Below are 21,167 nucleotides of genomic sequence, written 5' to 3'. Positions count from 1 at the left end.
CCGCTCAGGGTCCCTCTCTTTCTCTCTCTCTCTGCCCCCCCCCCAATAAATAAATAAACATTAAAAAAAATAGATCCGTCTGAGCTGAGTGAGGACTGGTCTGTGACAGGAAATGGGACCCTGAAGCCCAGAGAGAGGATGAGTAGCCGACCCTTTGAGGACGGAAGGGTTCAAAATAGTCACCTTGCCACTGCGTCCTGTTGGTCTCCTCAAGGAAGAGTGTCTGTCCCTACGCTTAGTGTTGAGCTCTGTTGACGCGGGTTGGACATTCAGAGGTGGCCACGACGAGACCGGCCATGGTCAGTGGGAGTCCAGGAAGATGGGTCCATGAAGAGCCTCCGCCGCTCCATTCCATTACCCACTGTGCCAGTTTTGAGGTGGCCGATGACGAAGGCTGGCTAGAGCCAACTGGCCCAGTCGTTTTTTCTAGCTGGTTGCTGGCCACCTCTTCCACGGTGGACGCTTTCTGGTGGGCACTCCTGGGCGATAAAAAATCACCATGTATTTCGCCCATTTCCATGTTCATCTACTACGTGCCTCTCTGCCAAGACTTCTTGGGCTCCAACCTTCCGACCCTCCTCCTTTTGGGTCCTGTGGCGGCAAGACGGACCGCTGGCCCCTGCTCAGGAGTTTGGATGTTTTCCTCTTGGCCACTGCTCCCCCTACCTTGCCTTTCAGGACCACCCCTGCATGTGGCTCTCATGGGGCAGCTGTCCATTTTCAGCTTGTGTCCCCACGCCAAGCTGACCCAGCAGTGAACCAAGCTTAGACCTTTTCTCCCCCTTCAGTTGGTCATATGGGGCCCCTATGAGCTGGGAAGATTGTGGTGGGGGGCTTGGGCACCTGGGCTCCCCACTCATGCACCTGTCTCGCGCCCCTTGGTCCTGTCAGGCGCAGTCTTGGGTCGGTCATTTTCAACTACCATTGAACTACTGCTGAGCGCGTCTGATTTTATGACTTGGAGAACCCAGCTCGTAACGGACAGCTATGGACACATGTTCACCTGATGTTCCGTAATCAAGCACTCTTTCTCTACCAGGGTCCAATTATACATCGTGAGCTTTTCTCGAAAGTCCAGTACCCCTGAGACCTGCCTATGATTTTTCCAATGGGCCTTTGCAATGAACCCCACGCTGCGCCTTCTGCTACCCCAGACACGTCCAACATCATACGGTCTGCCAGATTGGCCCGCGTGGCAGGACCGCCCAAAGCTCTTTTCTGCTCTGAGTTGCCCTTGATGCTGTGACCTTCTGTGTCAACCAGTACATGGACCAGGGCAGTGTCCCTAGATGTGGCACCCCAAAAGGTCTACCTTCCTTCTTTAGGTGGCTAATATAAGATGTAGCAATCTGTCTTTTACTTTGGAGGTAAAATCCCAGTATTTCCTTGGCATCTTGACTCCGAAAAATTTATCAAAAGAGCAGGGACCTGAATCTTTATAGGATTTGTCTCCCACCCTGGGATTGCAAGGCTCTTACTAAGGCTCCAGAGTACCCACCCGTTTTGTTCGTCCTTTTTGATCCGTTTTGATCATCCGTTTGTCTGATCAGCGTGGTGTCATCAATGTAATGGACCAGGGTGGTGTTCCGTGGGACGCCCAAGTTCTTCAGATCTCTTAAGACTACATGGCAATAGAGAGCAGGAGAGTTAACATGGCCCCGAGGCAAACTGTAAATTAATACTGTTGTCTGAACCTTGGGAATGCAAACTGTTTTGGATGTTTGCTTCTGGTTGGAATAGAAAATAATGAATTTGCCAAATCAGTGACAGCATACCTTGGACCCAAAGCTTTATTAATTTGTTCTAGCAATAATGCCTCAATCTGCAGGGCAGATGCAACCAAGGTTAGTACTTCATTGAGCTTGTGGGAGTCTATAGTTGTTCCCTAGGATCTATTTAGGTTTTGGAAGGTCCGTGCTGGTGAATTAAACCTAGATATGATAGGGTCTCCAACCCTGTTGCCCTGAGATCCCTGGAATTGTCCCTGGATCCAATACTGTTTTTGATGAACTGCTAAGGGAACAATTTCAGAGGGTTCTACTTGACCCTCTTCACCATGACAACACTCGCTCTACAGGCTAGGGACTCAGGGTTGGGGGATGCCAGGCAGAAAGGTGGTTCCTTGAAGATGTTCATATCTTAATCCCCAGAATTTAGGATGATGTTACCTTACAAGGCAAAAGGGACTTTCTTTGCAGATGTGACTGAGTTCAGACCCCTGAGGACGGGAGACTATCCTAGACTTTCTGGGTGGACCCAATATAATCATAAGGGTCTTTATGAGGAAAGTAGGAGGCAGGAGAGTTAGAGAAGGAGGGGCGGGGACCGAGGGGAGGCTGGAGGGATGCACCTTCTGGCTTTGAGGATGAGGAAGGAGTCGTAGGCCAAGGAATGTGGGTGGTTTCCGGGAGCTAAAAAGGGCAAGGGAATGGATTCTTTTCCAGAGACTTCAGAAGCAGCACAGCACTGCCGACATCTTGATTTTGGCCCAGTGAGACCTGTTTTGCACAGCTGACCTCCGGAACTATAACATAATGCACTTTTGTCATTTTAAGCTATTTTTTTGGTGGCAATTTGTTACAGCAGCAATAGGAGACTAATACAGGTGACTCACACTGACAAGTATATTGGTCCCAACTGTGATCTCCGGGACTGGGAAAATGACCACCACATGTGTCCACTGTTCAGCAGACCAGCTTCAAGGTGGACTTCAGCCAGAGTTCCACTGGTTACACGGTCCCTGTGAGCCCATACCATAACAGTGAGGTCCCGATGAAGCTTCCGGCGTCCAAGTATCAGTGACAACTCAAATCCTGTGTTCACCGTCACTTGCAAGGTGTGGGCATTCCCCCTTGGCCCGTGAACGGTGACTGGAGTATTGCTCATAGGTCTTTGGGGGAGGACTGAAGGGATCATTACAGTACATACTAGCCGTGGTGTGCAAGGTCCCTTCTCCGGTCCTTGGGTTCTGGGTCTGAAAGTCGGTTCCGGTCTCGGAACTGGAAGAAGGATCATGACTTTTTTATTTGGGTGATCACTGGCGACCTCTTACTCTTTCGTTCTTGCCTTCTGTTGATTGTAGATGTCTGGCAGGCCCGTCATTGGCTGCTGATCGGTTCTGCTCCTCGGGGCCCGATGCCCTGTGAGCCAGCTCCACAGCTCCCTGTGGGTCGAGGCCCCTTTGGCCTTGCGGATTGCCGTAACTCCGGCATCCTGGGAGGCACTACCACTGGCCTCTGTTCTTTTGGGCCTCCATCATACAAATCTCCTTTAACGAGACCAGCTCTGTGAGCGCCTCACCTGTGGTCAGCTCGGGCCATGGAGAAGAGCCACCAGCGATCATTTCCTGTTGGTGCCTCTGCCGTCAACTTATTCCTGGTGAGCTCGGTGAATCGTGGGCCCACCGGGCCTTCCGGTGGAACCCACTCCTCGGGTGGGCCTTTCTCCTTGTATACTATGTCTCCTCCAGCACACCCACCTCCCTGAGCATTCTGTCTCCCTTCCTCTACTGTTCACCAAAGCAACTCAGGCATATCCCCGTCGTTCAGCTAAGCATGGGCCATCTCGTTCTGTGGGCTTCTAAAAGCCACTGTAACATCTAGAAAACGCCCCCACTGAGACATTTTCTCAGATTACTACCCGCGAAATCGTTACCAGTTAGGCAGCCACCTTGAGCTAGTCCTGTGTCCACACGTCCCCGGAGATGGGGCCCTCCGTGCCAGCCTGGGCATGCATCATCCAGCCCCAAGACCCCATCTTCTTGTCTGCCTCCTTGGGTCACTCCCGGTAGTCACTGTGTTAGTTTGGACCCTCTAAGAAGCGGTTAGTAAGACAGAATTAGACGGGCAAGATATTTACTGAGGGAAAGTCCTGTGAAGGATGAAGGAGAGAGGGAGCAGGCTCAGTGGGCAGCCTGGAGACCCCAGTGCTGACTTGACCCCTGCAGAGGTGGGGGAAGAAGGAAGGAGACCGCTGGAGAGTGGTGTAGCAAAGATTTCCTATCAGAGGGGTCTCGCGTCGGGCGGGAATAACAAAGCTGTAGCGCCTCCGTGACACTGGCCCGGGACAGCCTTGGGCCTTGGCAGGAATGTTGCCATAGATCCCCAGAATGTGGTAGCTGGAGGCGATCAGCTACCTTTACTGCTCGTGCCAAGTAGCCTCTGGAAGGGACATGCGCGTGTGCGTCTCCCAGGACTGCACATCAGTAAGCGTTTGGACAGAGACTGTGCCAGGGAGGGCCCTGGGAAGGGGCTGGGCCCCCAGGACGATGGGGCAGAGCCGCACGGACTAGAAGTGGGTCAGTGAGGAGGTTTTCTGCAAGGGCCTTCTCAGGTCTCTTACGAGCGTGTGGTCAAGCAACAGCAGGCTGCGTAGCTTTTAACCGTTAGTCTATACCTGTGATGCTGATGCGAGAATAAACGAGTGCAGCGATGAATTTCACCACGAGTCTAAGAATAAGCACAGCCAGTTCCTCAGTGGCCCGTGCACGGGGACCAGCTCTTTGCCAAAAAAGGCCCAGACGGGCCCACCGTGTGACACGACTCTCCCCCAATTTATGCTGGTTAAGTACTTTCGCACCTGTATTCTCATTATAAACTTTTACTGTGGAAAAAGGGGGGGAGAGGACAAAAATCTGGGACTAAGGAGTGTGGCATGGGCAGGCGCGATCAAAGACGAGCTCTTAAAGAGCCGGTTGCTGGCTGGCTGCGAGGTAAGTGGCAGAGAGGGGAGAGAAGCGGGAAGGGCTGGGCGCCCGGGGTGAAGGAAGCCATAGGATCGACTGAACTGCCTGGGGTCTGTCGCAGGAACCTCTCCTCGGGGGTTTACTGTGACGGGGATTCTGTGGCCCAAAGGAGACTCCTCAGATGGTGATGTGCCACGAAGAATCAGAAACCAGAGGGAAGAGGGTTTTATGGGCCCCTAGCGTCTCCCATTCCAGGAGGGAAAGAGAACCCCGTGGCGGCTGGTGCCTGGGGAGGCGGAGACCGAGTGTCTTGGAGAAAAAGCCTGGGGCGAACAAGCGGGGCAAAGGAGCTGAGAGTCAGGGCGTGTTTGGGGGCGGGCAAGATGGCGGCATGGGAGCCCCATAGGAAGGAGTTCTTGGGGGCTGAGGGATCTGACCTCAATGTGAGCACCCAAGGAACCCAGCAGTTCATGGGGATGGGGGGGCAAGGGGGTGGGGCTCCTCAGACACAACCCGGAGGGGCCCTGCTGCTGGGGGCCAGGGTCCTAACCCTGCTGCAAGGAGGACGCGCTTGGGCCCAACGATGCGCTTTTGCGGCCCTCACGCCCTGCTCCCCGTGTCTCCACCTTTCTGGCTTGCCCATCGGTCCCGCACTCGGGGATCAAGAAACTTGCAAGGAAGAGATTCATAGCTTTTCTTATTTAAAGTTTTGCTTTGCAGAAGTCAAGAGTGTGGAATTGCTCGTGCCACACGCACGTCTTCCGGGCCCCTCACCCCGCTCCCCTGTGCTGCCCTCTCTCTTCCTCCACCCCCTCCTCTGCCTTTCTGTCCACCGGCTGGTCACAGCTCCTCTTTCGCCATTGTCTTTCCCTTCCGGCTTATTTCCTTTCCCCTTCCTTCCCCTCCCGATGGATCCCCCCACTTCCTGCGGCCACCCACCCTCCCGACACACCCACACTCGCATACAAGGCCATCACGCTCACACACGCACGCTTTCCTGACCTCTTCTTCCCTTTGGGCTCCGTGGGCCCTGCGTTTGGCTGAGGAATTGGCTTCTGACTTCCAAGTTTTCAGATGTCGATTATCTGACTTCGCTCCAGAGGTTAATCTGGATTCAAGGATTTCGAGTGGAGAGGCAAAGGTGTAGAGAAAGGCAATTTGATTACTTTCAAGTCTGTAGATAACCAGCTGCGTCGACAAGGGGAGAGGAGAGCACCTCTCTATCGGGAAATCTTGTAAAAGCCTTCACGGGGAGATAAGGTTCATTTTCGTTCCTTGAATACATTTGCTGATGTAAAATGCCTTACCTTTAAAGAGGTCAATATTTCCTCTACTTGAGCTATAGTACTAAAGAAAATCACATGTTCCTCCGTGGAGGTATAACTGTATTATGGAGGTTTGGTAAAGACGTTTTTTCTAAGCTGCTCGGGACTTCTTCACCCAGCAGTCCACAAATGTTTGAAAAACGAAATGCCCCCAACAAGTTCTATAATACAACTGGAGAGACTAAAAAAAAAAAAAACAAAAAACAAAAAACACAAATTGAATTGACAGGTGCCGTCCAAATACAAAACACACAACATATGCCACAATGTGTATAAAGGAGTTATCTTTTTCTTTAAGGTGAATGCAAATTTTTTCCTTAGGTATTACTATTCTGAGTCTGTCTGAAATTACACACTTGACTGGATAATCAACCCCAAGCACTTGAGACTGAGAGCTTGAAATCAGGAGGGGTAAGGGGAGAGGTTGATAGGGTCTCGCAGACTGCTAGGCTGCAGAGAACCTTATAGATCCCTTGACATCGAAGTCCTTAGGGCGAGGACACTCAAACTGGCCACCACTGACATCTCGGGACAGGCCGTCTTTGTTGAGGAGGCCGCCTGGGCTCTGTGGGATGTTTAGTGGCATTCCCGCCCACGACAAGACAGTAGCATCCCCCCACCCTGTGCGACAACCGAGACTGTCTCCAGACATTGCCAAATGTTCCTTGCTGGCGTGTGCGTGCGTGTGTGTGTGCGTGCACGCACGCGCGTGTGTGTAAAAATTGCTCCTGGATGAGAATTCCTTAGGTTACAGACAAGGCAGGGATCCAGAAACCTCACGATTTCCATCAGCGGGAGGGGAAAGATACTCTTGGCCGGACCCTTCAAACAAAGAATCCCACCAGGTCCAGGGAAGGCCAGTGGGGGGCTGGGGAGGGGGTCCCCCTCCAGGTCAACAAGCCGAACCCGTGGGGCCATTGGAGAAGCCGGTAGAAAACCTTAAGGGAGAAAGCAACTGAATGGGAAACAGAGACCGTGTTTTTTCCTTACGCAGACCCCCTCTCCCCATCCAAGTCTTCGAGCTTGCCTCGCAGAGAAGGATTTGTTCTCCACTGGGCAAAATTAACACAAGACCCCAGGCGGTTCCAATGGGAGCCTTGAAGATGAGACAGAAGCTGAAATGGCAGAGCTTGTCCCTGAGGTGGCGGAGGAGGAAAGGCCCCGGGCAGTGACCCCGGCTGGAGTAGCCGGCGACTGCTGCTGGCTTCTGTGGCTTGGCCTGCTGCCACGAGGGAAGAGAAGGCAAAGAAAGAAACATGTCCGGTCCCGCAAAAGCAGTTGGGTTGGACAGACGGCAGCTGCACAGGCTGGAAAAACAGCTGGACAGGAGGCAGAGAACAGGGGGCATGCAAGGAAGAGGAGGAAACCCTGCCCCTAAGGTGAGACTAAGGGTCCTCAGCCTTGGGAGAGACATCGTCGAAGCGGGACCTGACGCTTCTCATTGGAGGCATTTGGACCCGCTGCCCATCCCCCACTCCCGGTTGCCCAGCAGGACTGGCCCCAGTGGCAGGTGCTCTGCCGGAGGCTCAGAATAGCTGACCTTAGAGCGACACCCGTGCCCAGGAGAAGAGAGGTGGGAGAGGGGCCTGATCTGGAAAACAGGGCCCCGCACCTGCTGTGAACCTCACTATGACGTGGGAGAGGAGACATTTCCGAGGCTGATGGGACAGCTTCCAGGCACAGTGGCAGGGTGTCCGTACTCGGGTGTGACACCGACCTTTGACCCAGGTCTCTGCAGGGTGGGGAACCAGAACGGCCAACGGGCTGTGTAGATGCTTTCGGGGCGGGAGATAAGAGTTCACCTCCCCTTCCTTCCTGGCAACCCCTCAGCGGGGAGCAGAACGTGCCTCCTGAGATCCGTGCCAAGGGTTGAGGAGGGCCCGTGATTCATGAAGAAACTTGAACGGGCAGAATCCAAGGCCATTTGGTTTGAAGGGGGTTGATTTCAGATCTCCTCCACCCATACCTCCGGGAGAGAAAATCCACTAAAATGTCGATCTCTGACTCGTGCCCAGCGCACTGTTTCCGCAAAGGGATTATGCTGGAATGGACCAAGACACTCCTGGTAGGAAAATCCCCTGGGATGAGGTCTGGGACGAGAGACCATGAGTCATCTTGGCCCCACGGTCCAGCAAGGGAGCTGGCAGAGCGAAGGCATCGGCATATGTTTCTAGACGGGGCTGGTGAATGAGCTGATTAATGGCAGGGTGAATGGCTCTTTGCACATGGGAGCCCTGCCGGCCTCCATCCGGGTTCTCTTGCTGGCTTCTGGGCACTGCAGGTGCCAGATATGGGGCAGCAGGGACCGGGCAGGAGGCTGACTGCAGGGATCCTGCGACGAGGCAAAGGGGAGCCCCAGAGGGAGGGAGCTTAAAGAGCAGATCCAGAGACACATGAATGGGCTCGGCCTGTCACCCAAAAAACCCAGCGACAGCAGGCAAAGGAGGAGCCTCCTCATATCACATCCTCAGCCCCTGGGCTGCCCCACAGGGAACCCCAAGGAGCTTCGGGGACCGAAGGGTCTGGGTCTAGGCACCAAGGGGATCATATCTGCGGCCGCCCTTTTCATTTGGGGTGACTTGATCAGTTCCGAGGTGTGGTGTCTAGAACGAAACACCTCCTGCCTGAAGAAATGGGAGAGAGGGGTTGGTTGGGCCCCGGGGCAAGGGGACCATGTGGAGCTTAAAGGAAGGGGTAGGGACGCGCATCCCCTTCAGCGGGCTGCAGCCCAGCAGGTGGTAACGGACGCCCAGGTCACGGCTGTCAGGTGCACCGGGGAGCCCCGTGGCTCTCCTTGTCGGCGACCCTGGCCTTGGGAACGCAGTCTCAGGTGGCCTGGGGAAACCACCGCGGGAGGCACTGGTTTCTGAGGAGCCCGGAAGGAGTGAGCAGAAGGAAACCGCCCAGCGGTCGTCTGCCTGCTGGCGACTTTGAACCCGTTGTCGCGCTGAAGGTCAAGCAGGAGAGCCCCGAGGCCCAGAAGTACGGGGGAGGGGGATGGGGAGCCTGGCGCTTCCGGGGCGGGCAGAGGGTGCCCTGGAAACTGAGGCTGTTCAGCCAGAGTGCCTTCCTCTCGGCGGACAACTGGCCTCCGTCAAAGCGACGGCCTCTGTGACTCACACACCCCACATGTTTGTCACCAATACTATGTTCATACAAGGTGCAGCAATAGAAGCATTACATATACGCTACTTATATATATACTTATAATATTATAATAATATATAATATATAATATATAATATATAATATATATAACATATAATATAATACTTATATATATGTGTGTGCATTATAATATATAATATATAATATAATATAATATATAATATATAATATAATATATATATGTGTGTGTATTATAATATATAATATATAATATGATATATAATATATAATATATAATATAATATATATATGTGTGTATATATATATATTATACAGTTGTTATAATAATCTCTTCGTTATTCTGCAGAGATGGGGGAGTTGATTTGCTCCAACGCCCAGGGGGACGTCACCTAATACAAGATGAAAGGGAAGATGTACGTTTTCACCCTATTCACCTCTGCTCCTCTGAGAACCACCCCCCCACCCCACTTCCATTCACGAACGGACCCCAGCTCTCCCCCGTCACCCTCACGGCGTTTGGAAGGTCGTCGGTCAGGGCCTCGGGAGATCTGGCTGCGGCCCCGGTCCTGGCCCGTGTCCCAGGCGATGTGACTTTCAGTTAATTTTCAACCCAGTTTGCTCATTCTTTGCCCACCGGGGTATTAATACATGACCTGCTTGTTCCACTAGGTAAGCGGCGAAACCAAAGGAGAGAAGATGCGTCAGGTCGTTTTCGGACTCTGAGAGCGCCGTGCGAGTCTCCTGCTTTTGTCCTTGTTGGCACGAGTACTTTCTAGATGCAGCAACACCCCTCTATGTTGGGCCATGAATAAAATGGCCTAATCTCCTTCAGGGTTATTTTTCCCATCCATGACAGAAGGATAGATAACCTCTCTCACACACGCTAGTGGTTACGGATTCAGCGAAGTGACATGCGCCGGGTGCCCGGCAGAGGGCGTGGCCCATAGTAGCTGCTCAGTTAAATGCCAGTTTTGGAATGATCGGTCTTGTTCTGTTCTGTGCAGGACGTTTATTGGCACCTGCTACGTGGATGATGATGTTTAGGACACTGTCCCTGTGTCAAGGGATACTTGGGAGCGGAAACAGGGAGCTGAGTGTCCAGGCCCCTCCCCACATACCCGTTCCTCCGTCTTTCCCTGTGCTCCGACCCGGACTGGGGAGTGACTTTTGCTGCAGCCTCCCCTCGGCCAGCTTCGTCCGCGGATGCCCCTCTCCACGTGTGCACTTCTCCCCTCGCTTCTATTTCCCTTTCTCTTTCCCCAAGCTGCCACCCTGAGCACACTACCTTCCCCTTTGCTCCCACCCTGCCTCGACACAGACTCTGTCAACCCGGATTTGTCCCCTTCTTTCCTTCCGGTCCGTGTTCCCTCCTGCCGTCCCAGAAAGCCGCTTCCTGCTCCCTACCTGCTGTTTTGGACGATGGGAGCAGCCTCCGGCTTCTCCCGTGCTGCGCCCGTCTGTCTGCCTTGATGGAGGAGATCCTTCCGAAACCCAGCAGGTGAATGCACCACTTTTCACACATCCACGGAGCGGTGGCCTTGCGGTTCACCGAGAGGGGAAACAGCTTTTTTTTATGACTAATTTTGTAAGAGCCTTAACAAAAATATTATCTCTAGTGCTTAAATATAAATCCTGGGGTGCCTGGGTGGCTCAGTCGGTTAACCATCTGACTTCAGCTCAGGTCATGATCTCACGGTTCGTGGGATAGAGCCCCGCGTCGGGCTCTGTGCTGACGGCTCAGAGCCTGGAGCCTGCTTTGGATTCTGTGGCTCCGTCTCTCTCTGCCCCTCCCCTGCTCACGGTCTGTCTGTCTCTGTCTCTCAAAAACGAATAAACGTTAAAAAATTTTAAAACCAAATCCTGCTGTACGACGCTATCCCTTACCAGCTACGTACGTGCTTTTTGCTCGGCTGTGATTTACTTAGACAAATCTTAGAATCATCAAGAGAAGTAAAATCCCATTTTGATCATCCCGTAGGCAATTATTTCCAAATTCCGTTACACATACCAGATCAAGGCATCAACTAGCCAGCATTTACGCAAAGAGGAAGGTGAACAGTACAGAGGCCTTGTCCCCAACAGCTCACAGTCTGTTTTATAAATCTGGCTCCAATCAAATTTAATTACCAGAGCCTCTCAATGCCACAGTTGAGTCTGCGTAGAGAAAATAACGAAGTTTTATCCCGTTTATTTTGTAATTCAGGGAGGACGGATCGTAACGCGATTCTCCGTTCCTTACTCTGCCGTAAAGCAGCAATTAACTTCCAATTTTCCTTCCTTCTCTTTTTAATCTCTCAGCGCATTCTAATTCTGGGTGAAACGGCAGTTTTATCGCATGTCTATAAAAATATGCATGTACATATTCTCCATATTACCAGACCTCCGTTCTATTCTGATCGAAAACCCAAAAGGGTGCACAAATGAGGGGAAGTCTGCCTCGGAGAAGAGGGCACCCACAGGCCACGCTCTGGGGGGACTTGCGCCCGGGCCGGTCCAGAGGGGTCCATACTGAAGGGGGGCACTGACGTCTCTCCTGCGGCTGCCCTTCAGAGAAGCGGGGGGCGCTGAAGGACACAAGCTAACAACCTGGTTTGGAAAGCAGGACGGGCGGCGGGACGGAGCGGAGTGTCGCTCCCGGACGCCCTTTTCCTACTGGACTGCCAGCAGCTGAGCAACCGAGTGACCTGTGGCTTCACCCAACTCACAAGGAGCTGCAGCCGGGGTGGAGGCAGGGGACAGCTACACTGTGCATCTGGAAGACAGGCTGGGGCTGACCGTAGCTTGTGTCCTTTTGGCTAGATGGTGGGCTCCATGAGAGCGGGGACGGCGTCTGTGTCCTCATCGCGTCCTCTGCCTCTCTGTCGTACGTGCGCCATAGACACCCGTGGACGGGACGTGAGACCGCCCGATTGCAGCCAGCCTGTTGCCCTCTGCACTGCGGGTTTCCAGGTCTGGGGCATGAGTGGCCCAGGGGACAGGCCCTCCCCGCTCTGCTGGGTGGGACCTACTGTTTTGTGACTCTCATTTCCTCCAACCAATCAGCTGCTTGAACTCCTGAAGGCACTGGTCCATCAAAAGAACGGGGGTGTTCAGGGCGCCTGGCGGGTTGAGCCGGTGGAGCGAGTGATTATTGATCTCGGGGTTGTGGGTTCGGGCTTCAGGCTGGGTGAAGAGATCTCTTAAAAACAATCTTAAAAAAAAAAAAGAACAGTTCTATTGTCATAGGTCACCTGGGATCACGGATGAGGATCTTGTTGAACTTTTATTTCATTTTAAGTCACCTGCTTTTCTTTCTTTGGACTATAGGAGTTTTAGAGTCACTGCTTCATTCTAATGATCTGACACCTCTCAGAGACGTGTCTGGCTGTGGGTCATTTCTCCAGCATCCAGCACTTTCTGGGGTCTTTTCATATTAAAAAAATTTTCTTTTAAATGTTTATTTATTTTTGAGAGAGACAGAGATAGAGTGCGAGTGGGTTAGGGGCAGAGAGAGGGAGACACAGAATCGGAAGCAGCCTCCAGGCTCTGAGCTGCCAGCACAGAGCCCGACACGGGGCTCGAACCCACGAACCGCAAGGTCATGACCTGAGCCGAAGTCGGACACTTCACTCACTGAGCCATCCAGGCGCCCCAAGTGGGGCCTTTTAGTTTGAAGGCCAGCGTTTCCCTTAAGCTGGGGAAATTTTCTCTCATTTTTGAATAGGATTCTCCCTGTGCTAATACATCTTTCTGGAGCTTACGTTTCGATCGTCTCTGACCTTCTAGATTTGGTGCATACATCTAGGAGAGTTTCTTACTTTTCTCTTCCCACCCTTCCATCTTAAAAACTTAAAAAAGCCCATTTTGGCGGCCAGATATTTTATACTCTGAATCGTGCTCTCATTTGGCCACTGTCGTTCTCTGTCAATTCCATTTCGAGGAGGAAGCAGTGGCTGAAACAGGTGCGCTTGTCCGTAAGGAAGGAAAAGGCCGAGACCCCGGGGGTGGCTGCGTGGTTCCACCCGAAGGCCATCCCGGAGCTCGCGGGGGTCAGGTGAAGGACGGTGGGGGTCGGGTGAAGGACAGTTTCAGCTGCCGAATCTCCTTCGAGGAGGGGCTCAGATTGAGACTTTGTCTCAGAACTTAGAGCTCAAACAGAAAGAAAGTATGGGCTGTGATAGCTCCATAGGCAGCCGGGCTGAGAAAGCTGGTCGCCAGAAGAGGGCTGAGAAAGCTGGTCGCCAGAAGAGACGTGACCAAGAAGAAAGTAGGCCAAACGGGACAGCCTTGCGGAGGCGGAGACATGAGGTAGCCGGTTCTTAAGGACAACTCTTACAGACCCCTCCACGTGCAGAGAAAACAATAGACACTGGGCTTGGTAGCAGTCTCCGTTCATTGGCGCTGAAGGCATTTCAGTACACCGTCTTCCTCATCAACCCAGATGGCACCGACAGTGGGGGGCTCAGGAGAAGGGGCATAGGGAAAAGACAGAACAGCTGACCTCCGAGACCAGGACGGGTCTGGAGAAGGGAGGGGAGCCGGGACCTCACCTGCGGGTTAACGTCAAAGGAGGGTAAGTGTAGGCATGCTGTGAGTTTGGAGAGGGGTGGGATTCCAATGGGCAATGGGAGGCTGGCTGGACGAAGGCTCTGGAAAGGCAGTCTTGTCTCTGGTGGGGGGGAAGGTGGTGGTGGAGGGACTGGGACCAGTGTGAGGGATCAGAGTCGACAGAGGGCATGGGGGAATTTGAAGGGATATAAGCAATGGGTAAAATACCTTTAACTGGGTGTTTCCATGTTGCCTTTTCTTCCAAGAAATCCACACATGGAATTATTTGCAGCCACGGAGAAGAGAAGACCCGCAAAATAGTGGAGAGTCTCTTATTCAGAAACAAACAACACTCAAGGCAATCAGGGTCTGAGGCAACAGGTTCTGCTTTTGAGATCTTACGGATTATCTTCTTGAGCTATAGCCAATGCTCTGAGAAGGGGACAAAGAGACTATGTTCTAGATGTGGGAATGTTCCAGAACAGGAATTGATAGGAAACTACTTTGGGTGTTTCTCTCTGAGAAGACATTACAGTGATTTGAAGGGTTAATGGGAAAAGAATGTGAGCCAGTTTGGATGAGAGAGAAGAGAGGCTTGGAGATTAGCTGAAGAAGGATGCAGGGCGTATAAGCCTCCTATCGCTGCTGTAACAAATTGCAGAAACTCAGTGGCGGAAAACAACCAAAAAATTTTTATCTTACCGTTGTGGAGGTTAGAAGTTGGAAAACAGGTCTTATGGGCAAAAGTCAAGATGTTGGCAGGACTCCACTCCTTTCGAAGACTATGGAGAGTGTTTTCCTTGCCTCTAACCTTGTAGAGATTGTATTCTTTGACTCATGCTTCCCTTCCACCAGTGGCATCACTTTGACCTATGTTTCTGCCATCATATCTCCTTCCCTTGGCTCTGACCCTTCTGCCTTCCTCTTATAAGGACCCTTGTGATTACCTTGGGTCCACTCAGATAATCCAGAATCATCTCCCCATCTCAAGATACTTAATCACATCTGCAAACGTCTCTTTTGCCATGTAAAGGATCATATACACATGTTCCCAGGATTAGAATGTGGACGTGCTCCAGGCAGAGGGGGTGTTATTCTATCTACCACACAGGGTCAAGGTAGGAATTTTGAAAAAGAATGGGAGAGACAAGCAGGCTTATTTACTAAAGGGAAAGTGCCAGGAGAGAGAGGGAGAGAGTTCAGATCCAGGGCAGGGAGGTAAAGACAGATGAAAAATGTTTTCCAAGGAGGTGGAGGGGGTGATGTCAAAGGCACGGGTGTGGGCAATACTCATGGACAGGAAGAACGAAATGGAGTAACGATGAGCGATGGGTACGGAAATAATGTGATTGGTGGTTGGGTGGAAGGAGTCAATTTTCTTGATGGAATTGGAGATGAGGTTCTCAGAGGGGGCGGGGCAGCGTTAAGAATGAAGGTTGAGGCTGGAGAACTCATGAGTAGTATGTTGGGGGATCAAGCACTCCGAGCGCCTCACAGAGGAACATGAGATGGTGATTCCCAATTGTCTCCACCTCGATTCATGGTCATCCATTGTCTGTACTGCAGAGGAACCCAGAGGTTGGGACCCCAAACTGAATCCAGTCTGCTGTGGATAGAGGAGGAGTCTGATGGGTCAGAGCATAGGAAACTCTGCCTGTTCCTTGCTCCTGGAGAAGCTGGATGGGGATATTTCTTCTTGCTGACTCAGTCTTTCTAGACGTGGGAACCAGCATAGGAATGCTGGCTCTAGGAGGGGGTAGCTCCCTGGATGGGGGCGTCTTTGCTGGGAGGCACGTGGTAAACACAGAAATGGCACGTGCTTGAACTCTCTTCATGGCTCTCATAGGGCTCTCTGACTGCCTCTGAGATTTGAACTTGGAAGATGGGGACCCAGCAGCGGTTCAAGCGGGAAAGCCATGAAACCAGAAGACCCAAGACAGAAGACTACTCGGGGGTCAGGAATTTGGGGGCTGAGTCGGCTTACAGGGCAGAGAGGGCATCTCAGGCCACTGCTGTAGCATAAAGTCAGAGGCTCTGGGTGGCCTCGGGGGTACCAGGGTCAGTGACCTCCTTCTTCTGCATGAAAGTTAAGGTGACTCAGGAAAGCGCCATAGCTACACCCACGAAGGGATAGATAGGGGTTCTAGAATTGAACGTTTGTCCACCTGATGGCATTTTCTGTTTTGTTTTGTTTGTGGGGGGAGAGGCAGATGAGAGTTATAGACTCTCCTGTGGCAGGAGAGAGGAGGAAGGAAAGGGAAGGCCTCCAGAAGAGTCCATGCCGGCTCCGGTATACAAAAGAGCCTGGAATTGTGAGGGTGGACAAGGGTTGTCTTGGGAACTCTGGTGGGGGCATCGGGCCAAATCCTATAATGTATATTTTTTCCTGTAAGGCTGGACCATTCATTAATGTGCTCTACTTTTCAATCGTGGAATAAGGAGTAGGATACAAGAGTGTCTATTTTCCAGCAGGGGCGGTTCCAGAAAGAACTTTGGTAGGAGCACATCTGTTACAATTATTCTTGCTATATGACATCTACCATACGGCCTCGCCCATATGCTTACGGCATCGCTGAAGATTTATTAAGTGCGGCACAATTATTTTTGGTAATTGAGTGTTTCAGGAACCGTACGTTGTCATTTAAAAGGGGCCAAAAGTTTGACATGCTGAAGCATCTGTCTTTCAAGACATCTGGAGTTGGGACAGCAGGCAGGGGAGAACAGACACTTACGATTGGACTTAAGAGAATAATCACAGTGTTTCAAACGAAACAAAACAAAACTTCAACGAGGTGTTCTCTGTTTGGTTTTCCTCGCCCCCCCCCCCCGCCCCGCTCCCCACCTTCGGATGCTTGCTCACCACCAGAGATCTCCCCTCTTTGCTGTCAACTTTAAACAGACACGGCTCCCAGATTATCTCTGGCCAGATTATTTTAACAACCTATGAGGGACCAGCGGATGAAGGTGTCGTGGATAGCCAGGGGCATTCAGAGCCGGAAGATTTGCATTCATGTTCCAGATCTTTTTCTCCTGCTCTGGGGACTTGGATAATCTATCATCTAAGACACGTTTTCTTCCTCTGGGCACCGCAGGTCATAATTACACTTTCTTCCGGAAGCAGTGTACGTTGTAGCCCTTAGCGAACTGTACAGGGCTGTGTGCATGGCTGTGATGGGTTTTCCAGGGATGTCTCTAAAACTTCTTGAGCTGTGCACATTCACAGTCTCTGTAAATATTCTCTTGGGTTGAAACGTCTCTTTCAAGCTACAAGGAGGGCGTCCCAAATCCTGAGCCTCTAAGCTTCAATACAATGGTCTTCGTTAAGGGAGTGACTCTTGTGCACGTATAAGTACATAAAAACCTTTCAAATGCTAAATTAGCAGGAAACTAAAACTCTTCAGAAGCCCAAAGACAAGAATATGTGGGAAGTAAGAGCGATCAGGGCAAGGGCGCCTGGGTGGCTCAGTTGGTTGAGCATCGGACTTCAGCTCAGGTCATGATCTCGCACTCTGTGGTTCGAGCCCCGCGTCGGGCTCTGTGCTGACAGCCGGGAGCCCGGAGCCTGCCTGGGATTCTGTGTCTCCCTCTTTCTGTGCCCCTCCCCTGCTCACACTCTGTCTCTCTCTCTCCCTCAAAAATAAACATTAAAAAAAAAAAATAGAGTAATCGGGGCAAAACACACATTAACCATTTAACTAAAATGACACCTGGTTTAACTAAAGACAAGATGAAACCAAAATACAGGTCACAAACTGAGTTAGTCCGGATGGGATTAACCAGAGTTAAAATACACCTCGATCTCTCAAGAGGCGGGATATTGATTAACGCAAGATTTTACTAAGTTCCAGGCAACTCTCTACACCTTGTAGAGAAACCATGGCCAGGTAGGAATTGAGCACAGAGCTTTCAAAGTAGTAAAGACAAGACAAAAGAAAAAAAGAAACTCGAGTCTTCTACCACGTGCCAGGAAAGGAATCATAATAACAAATAAACAAAAACAGTGAGGAAACAGGAAAAGTAAAAAGCACACAAGATCAAAAGGTCGAAATGAGTCTTCATCTGTCATTAGTTTTATTCTATGTGAAAGACATAAACCATCCAGTTACATGATAAATGCTGTCCCCCAGGATTTAAAAAAAACAGACCAGCCGTATTTTGCTTAAAAGACACAGCGAAACTAAAACGTACAGTTGAAAAGTAACAGAATGGAAAAAGATACGGCAGGGAAACGCGAACCATATATCAGTGCAGCAATATTGGACAAACCACACGCGGGTGTAACCGTATCAGACGAAATAAGACTTGCAGGCAAAAAACATTGTGAGAGACACGCAAGATCCATACATCATGATAAAATAGGTCAAGTCACCAGCAAGATGTCACAATTCTGATCTCGCTCGCCCGTAACGACGTAACCTTAAAACATGTAAAACAAAACTTGACAGAATTGCGTGGAGCGGTAAACAGACTCTCCATCACAGTGGGAGGTTTTAGCGCACTTCTCCAGGTTTTTGTTTTATTTTTTTTTCACGTTTTATCTAGTTTTGAGACAGAAAGATAGAGCATGAGTTGGGGGGGGGGCGGGGCTGGAAGAGAGCGAGGGAGACACAGAATCTGAAGCAGGCTTCAAGTTCTGAGCCGTCAGCACAGAGCCCGACACGGGGCTTGAACCCACAAACCGAGAGATCGTGACCTGAGCCGAAGTCGGACGCTCAACCGACTGAGCCGTCCAGGTGCCCCTGCACTTCTCCAGATTTAAAATTCAGGGGGGATGTGGAGAGTCAAACAACACGACTGGTCTACCTTGTGCGTGTAAGACCCTGTACCCAACACCTGCACAATACATAGCTTCGTCCAACACAAACGAGGTATTTATGAGACCTGACCCCACTCCAGAGCAGGGTGGCTCAGTACAGCTTCACACAGTGACGGAGGTCTGATGTTGAGACCACGGTGCAACTCAAATATGGGGACTGCGACAAAGAAACCGAATTTGAAATTTCATTCAATTTTAATTAATTTATATTTAAATAGCCATTGTGGCTAGTGGTTACTGTATTGGACAGTGTAATACTGGGTCCTAAGTCTTAACACATTTTTAAGGATTGGTACTATAAGATCATATTCCCTGACAATAACAAAAAGTTAGTGCCACAATCAGTATTGAAAGATAACTAAAAAATCTTATCCATTTGGAAATTAGAACCACTTCTAACTAGGGGTGCCTGGGTGGCTCAATCGGTTAAGCGTCCCGCTTTGGCTCAGATCGGGACCTCACGGTTAGTGAGTTCGAGCTCCGCGTGGGGGTCTGTGCTGACAGCTCAGAGCCTGGAGCCTGCTTCGGATTCTGTGTCTCCCTCTCTCTGTCCCTTCCCTTCTCACACCCGGTCTCTCTCTCTCTCTCTCTCTCTCAAAAATAAACATTTAAAAAATTTAAAAAAAAACCCACTTCTAAATAATTCAGAGGTCAAAGAGGACATCATAAAGGAAAATCGAATGTATTTGGGGTTGGACAGTAACAAAAATATGGAAGGTGTGAACTTGTGTCACAGCTAAATTTGGTAGAGGGAAACGTAATGTCTTGAATAGTTATACAAGAAAAGAAGGCCCAAGTCATGACCCAAGTAATTCTAAGTAGATTAACAAAATATAAACAAAAAAACCCCCAAACCCAAAGGAAATATTAAAGGTAAGATAAACATTATTTCAATAGAAGAGGAAGGGACAATCCAGAGGATAAACAGAGTTTGTTGTTTGAAAAGATTAATAATATTGATAAACCATTGGCAATATTTATCAAGAAAATAAAGCTCAGATAAACGATACTAGCAAGAGGAAGGCCACCTAGCTGCATGAATGGCAGAGATTAACATGTGATGAGGTCCTGTGACAAATAACTTTATGCCCCATTTTTTAAAACTTAGGAATAAATGGACAAATTCCTAGAAAAACATAACTTATCAAAGTTGACTCAAGAAAAATGGAAGGCATTGATCATTCCGTAACCATTAAAGAAAGGAATCTGTGCTTAAAAGCTTTTCCCCAAAAGAAATACTGAAGTCTAGAGTCTTTATAGGCGGGTTCTAACAAACAATGAAAGGATATACAGTTTTAGACTCACACAAAATATTCCACAAAATGGAGAAAAAAAGGAATTTCCTCCCACTGACTTAATAAGGCGAGTGTAACCTTGGTAGTGAAACAAGACAAGGAGAGTAAGGAAAGAGAAAACTTCTGGCCGGTTTCGGTCATGAACAGACGAACAGAAAATTAGCAAGCTGGGTCCAGCAACGTGTAGAAGTGACGATACGTCGTGACCCGTGTGTCGCCGTATCTCAGGAACGTAAGAATAGTTTAACACTAGAAAATCTGTTTGTGCCACTTCCGTCCTCATTGATTAAGCAGAAAAGCACATGCTCGTGTCAACAGATGCAGGAAAGACGTGCAAAGAATCACTCATTTATGGTAAACGTTTAACAAATTAGGAATGAAAGGAAACTTTTTTCAGCCTGTTAAAGATTATCCACAAAATACCTACTGCAAAGGTGAGTAAGATAAAATTCCTACCCTCAAACGGCTCACGATCCGGGTTGGAGGGGCACAGAAACAGTGAAAGCTATGACCCACGTAATTATTTTTTGAGTCCTCGTAACAGACAGGAAAGTAAGAGTCACATCGATGAAATCAGCCTGTACGTTTTAATTTCTTTTGATGTAATCATATTGGTCAAACATTCCCTTTTCCGTGACTTAACGGTGTAACCCTCCTGTGCTCACGGCACCATCTTGTCCGTAATGATATCCTGTAGGAAAAATTTTAAATGTTTTGCTAAAATCAAACCATATCATGGGTGTGCCACTCAGCTGGCCTAGATGATATTTGGATTCCAATTTAAAAAGCATTCTGGGGACATTTTGACATGGCTTTAAAACCGTAAGAATTTTTTTTTTTATCATTACGTATCATGTGTACATACGTCTTAGCTGCAGCCATGGTTTTAACCATCCCTGTGCTTCAAGGAGACTGGAGGCTTATGAACAGTACAGACATGCAGTGAAGGTCAAGCATGGGTTGGGGGGATGTGTAGGATTAAATAGGGTAAGATGTCTGACTTTACTGAGCAATAAACAGCTCGGCAGCTGAATGTTCTTTTGTCTAAAGGTCAATTGATAAGTACAAAACTCTGATTTCCGGAGCCTCGTCGCATTCTGGGGTACGACATCCCCCGAAAACTGGGTGAGGCTTAGGGATGAGGGGACGGTCTCGAATCCGCTACTTGATAATAACATGCCTCAAGTTTTGGGGATGACTTTTAAAAATTATATGTTTATATTCAATCATTTTATTGTAATTTCAAAAATATCAGTCCCCAGTTGATTTAGTGGGGGGGGGGGGGGGTTGGAGAGAAAGGTCTTTCACCCCAGATAGTTTGAGAGACCCGGAAACGGACTCCATTAAGATCAAGAAATGCTACTCAGAAAAAGGCACTGTGAAGACTAAAA

The 21,167-nt window shown here is 49.9% G+C and overlaps 1 long non-coding RNA gene across 1 annotated transcript; it reads right to left on the bottom strand.

Annotated features, from left to right (window-relative positions):
* Positions 1 to 139: 139 nt before the first annotated feature.
* Positions 140 to 10,679, bottom strand: LOC128772690 (uncharacterized). Its single transcript, XR_008416848.1, has 3 exons — positions 10,543 to 10,679; positions 1,499 to 1,621; positions 140 to 479 (listed from the first exon to the last, which is right to left on the bottom strand). It is a non-coding gene; the product is annotated as an uncharacterized LOC128772690 (long non-coding RNA).
* Positions 10,680 to 21,167: the final 10,488 nt, after the last annotated feature.

This window comes from Panthera pardus, unplaced genomic scaffold (assembly GCF_024362965.1).
Source record: "Panthera pardus isolate Hobbes unplaced genomic scaffold, ASM2436296v1 HiC_scaffold_23, whole genome shotgun sequence".
NCBI lineage: Eukaryota > Metazoa > Chordata > Mammalia > Carnivora > Felidae > Panthera > Panthera pardus.
Note: the sequence above shows the minus strand (reverse complement) of the source record. Positions and strands in the feature narration are given on the sequence as shown.